This window comes from Oryzias melastigma, unplaced genomic scaffold (assembly GCF_002922805.2).
Source record: "Oryzias melastigma strain HK-1 unplaced genomic scaffold, ASM292280v2 sc00764, whole genome shotgun sequence".
Classification (NCBI taxonomy): Eukaryota; Metazoa; Chordata; class Actinopteri; order Beloniformes; family Adrianichthyidae; genus Oryzias; species Oryzias melastigma.
Window position 1 is genome coordinate 1 of NW_023417351.1, and position 4400 is coordinate 4400.

General features: G+C 34.6%; 1 long non-coding RNA gene across 1 annotated transcript; it reads left to right on the plus strand.

Annotated features, from left to right (window-relative positions):
* The first annotated feature begins 617 nt into the window (after nt 1–617).
* LOC112138315 lies at nt 618–3717 on the plus strand. The gene is made up of 3 exons (XR_004947538.1): nt 618–1753; nt 2550–2612; nt 2780–3717. It is a non-coding gene; the product is annotated as an uncharacterized LOC112138315 (long non-coding RNA).
* Nucleotides 3718–4400: the final 683 nt, after the last annotated feature.

Here is a 4400-nt window from a genome sequence, read left to right on the forward strand (position 1 = left end):
AACACTGTTTCTGGTAGGTCTACGCCTACTTTGAGAAGATTAACCAATGAGAAGCTAGAAACGTATGATTGACAATACAGTTGACCAATCAAATAAGTGAAAGACTACAATTGGGTAGGTGGATATCCTATTGCCATATTGACATGAGAGGACACTCCTTCAAAGAAGATTCTGACCAATCAAATGCTACTTTTTTGATTGACAGGCGCTCAAACCACTAAAAATCACGATAGATAATCATAGCGACCAATCACGAATTTGCCCATAAAAACTATTTTTCTGAGCTCACGTGGATCGAGGCGTTGTTTAAATGTATTTATTTTATTTTATTGTGTATATACATTTTTCAGTTTTAACACTTAAAAAAATTATTTTATTTAAATAATATATATATATATATAAAAAAATTAAAAAGGCTTCATATAAAAAAGACAATAAAAATATTTACGTGTGTCAAATGTTATTTTCCACTGACAACAAATATAAATAGGTATTTATAAATAATAATAATAATGATTATAATAATTGATGAAAAATAGAAAATTCCAAAATATTTCACATGCAGAGAGATAACTCAATTTGGGTTTAATTAGTTCTAGATGTTTGAATAAATCAAAGCAAATGTCTTAATTTGTTTATAATTTTTACTCAAAACTCCTGATTTTTTGATGAGTTTATGAGCAGGTTGCATAAACAGACTAAAATATATCTAAACACAAGATAAAATGTACAGTTATTCTCCACTTTAAATTACTCGCATCCTTCTTCTTTTTCAGATCGGAGATCATAATGAGTGACTTCATTTCCCGCTTGTCTTCTCTGCCAGTTTTATTAATTTCTATTATCTTTAATGCAACCAAGAGGGAGCACCATCCAATGTTTAAGCATGCTGCTCACAAGTCCAGATGAATGCAGGAAGTTGTCAGGAACAGCATCCAACATAAAGTCAAATTAAATATATTTGGACTAAAATAAGGCTTGATTATTTAGGATGGAGAGGACAGGATTAGATTGATACAGATGATTCACTGTGATGACCCCTGAAGGAAGCGTTGGAAGGCAAAGACAATTCTGATTGTAATCTAAAAAGAAAGTATGTTTTTCCTACTTTTTTATTGTTGTTATTAACTCTTATTACATAAGAGCATATTCAAATTATATATATTTTATTCTAACCCTAAAGAAAGAGTAAATTCCATTCATACATTTTGGTATTTTTAATAGGCGATTTTCAAAATCTAAAAATATTCCCCAAGAAACTATAATAATCCCATAACTGCAATCCCGAAACTGCAAAGCAAATCCAGGTAGGTTATGATGGGAAAAACAATCTTTTATACGGCTGTTTCTTGATTCCTCACAGAAAACTGGAGGAGCATGACTCCAGTTCTCAAAATAACCACATGGGTAACGCCACCTTTGACATCAGGGAGGCCACTACCAAACCCATGTAGGAGGACAATATTTTGCATTTAGCATAAAATTGTGATTTAACTGATCATTTCAGGAGTTAATAAGTTCACTTCTGATGAATTGGTCCACTAACCCCCTCAAAAAAAAAAAAACTTAAAGAATTTTAGTGCAATAACTTTTATTTCTATTTGCTTTTGCTTGTTATTCTCTCTTAAAATCTGTTTCATTTCACTTTTAGACATTTCTTCTTCTTTGCGGATAAGAGGAGGTATCCTCGTTCTTCTGGCAGTCATCAACAGCACTTTCTTCATCTGGAGACAATGTGGATTGAAAAGAAGAGGTAAAGTCAGTGCATACAATAAATTTCTAAAGAAATACAAATGTGATTATTTTTTGGATTTTAAGGACAATCTCAGCTCGATGTGGCTGTTTTTATCTAATGGAGTTAAGTGCTTTTCTTAAAAAATAATCCCAAATATTTCTTAACTCTGAGATTACGTTAGATTATCCATCCATCCATCCATCTTCCTGACCGCTTCTTCCCTTTCGGGGTCGCGGGGGTGCCGGAGCCTATCCCGGCTACTGAAGGGCGAAGGCGGGGTACACCCTGGACAGGTTGCCAGTCTGTCTCAGGGCCTCAATCACACACACAGGCACTCTCACATTCACACCTAGGGACAATTTAGAGTCACCAATGAACCTATGAAGCATGTTTTTGGACGGTGGGAGGAAGCCGGAGTCCCCGGTGAAAACCCACGCATGCACGGGGAGAACATGCAAACTCCACACAGAAAGGTCCCAGCCGGGAGTCGAACCGGGGCCTTCTCGCTGTGAGGCGAGAGCGCTAACCACTGCGCCACCTCGCAGCCCTACGTTAGATTATTGCAAAGTAAATTATTTTCAACAAGATGTGGGACAAAAACATAATTGGGCTGTCAGATTCAGCAATGGAGTCACTTAAAAATGCAAGAGGCTAACCCTAACCCAAATCAATGGGTTTCTAAGGAAAGTTTGGATCATGCTAATGAAATGCTAAAATGCTTGTACCAAATATGATATAAACGGTCATATTTGGTTAAAAAAAAGCTCTTCAGGTCTCTACCTGTACTGATGGACACAACCATAAATCCTTGCAGAAGTTGAGAGACAAAGCCACATCTATGAGATACCATAAGGAGGATGATAAGAGTCGACAAAAGGTAAGTAATGCTAAGTTAAATTGTGGCTATGAACAATAATTTTAAGTCAATTCTTAACTAAGCTTCTCTGACATTCTAGGTGAAGTTTCAACCTCTAAAAACACTAACAAATTTGAGTTATTTATATAAAATAATTGATTAAAATGTAATTTCTTCTTCTTTTCCAGCAGGTCCAGGAAGCTTAACTCAGAGTATCACATCACAGACTCTTCTGATAAATGAAAGCTCATTTTTTTGTTTGTTTTACTGCCACCTGCTGGAGAAATTGAGAAAGGTGTTAGTTTTTCTTCACACTCTTTTTGTGTGTTTTGCTGAGATGCCACAAACATCCAGCAGAGGGCGGCAAAATTAATTTAGTGCAGCAAAAAAAAGACAAATTCTCCACAAGAAGTACAGATGGGTTTACAAATGACTGTTTACTGGACTTTTGCTTTAAATGTGGTTCTCAATTGGCTAGCCTAAAGCCCAAATCTATTGAAGATAACAATCAAAAGTAAATAAAGAAATATAAAGAAATGTTTTTATTGTGTTTGTCTCTTTTCTTAACAGAATGTGTTGTGTTTGTTCAATCAATAATGAGATGGTAAAACACTTTTTTGTGTGCAGATCATTTGTTCTATTTGGGTGGGAGCAAAATTTGTTAAAGTTGGTGAATTTTTGGTCTTAGATGAGTTTGTATTGCCCCAATTTCCTGCAGAAAAATTCCTCCAGCAACAATTACATTAAAACTATCCATCCGTGAAACGCTGGTGGTTCTACAACTGTTGTTTTCCAAAATGCTTCCCATCTTTAAAAACAATCCATTTTCTTTTTTTTTTTTTTAAACGCTGTAGTAACTTCAAGCTCCAGAAATATTTTGGGTTTTAAAACTACAAAAAGCTTTTAGGGGAAATAAAAACCTCATTTTTAATGATCTTTTCACCGTTTAAAAGTGTGGATTGTTACATCGCAGCAAAGTCCTTTCATCACTGAGACAGCGGCCAATGTGAGAACATAGTATATAGTCCCTGTTAACACTACAACCACCAAGGCAGCAAAGTGTGAAAAACCTACGGACTAAAACTAATGTGTATTTTATTATAACATTAAAATGTAAAAAAAAAAATAGATTCAAGTGCTGACTCTATGATTTTCACAGATGATATCATCAATTTTACTATTTCAACATTTTCCTGACCTTTCTACAGCTCAATTATCTTTTTTTTTTACACTCGATGAAGCTTAAGTCTGGATATAGCTTTATCCTAAACTCTAGAGAGAGAAGATGGTAAGTGGGAAAAAAAGACTTCCAGGAAGAGTCTAAAAGCGAACCAATGTCCGTTTTCATATCCTGACTTTTTTTAGCCTATTTTCCCTAATACACTTAGATCTTTTTGAATATAATTGCAATTCTATTCACATAAAGAAAATGGCTGCTATGGTTGTTTGTGGCATTCTAGTTGACCAAGTGTTAGACTGTGGTGAGTGCTTAAACTTACATTTAGGGGTTGGTGTTCGGTGACAGGATGCTGCTTCATCTGCTGCCTGGCAACATTGGTTCTCTCTTCCTCTGTGGCTGCAGGTGAGAAACTTCTAACTTCTAATTCTTTACATTTGTATTTTTTCACTTTGTAATAGTATTATTTTATTTTTTTAAGGACTTAAAAAGTTCAGTAATGATTTAAAAATATTTGAATGGTCTAATGTTTTAGTTTGTATTATTTCCAAAACCTTTTGGTTAGGACTGATAAAAGTTTAATGTTTGATTAGTATGCTTTACTAAACAGAAGCAGCCAAAATGAATAAAAG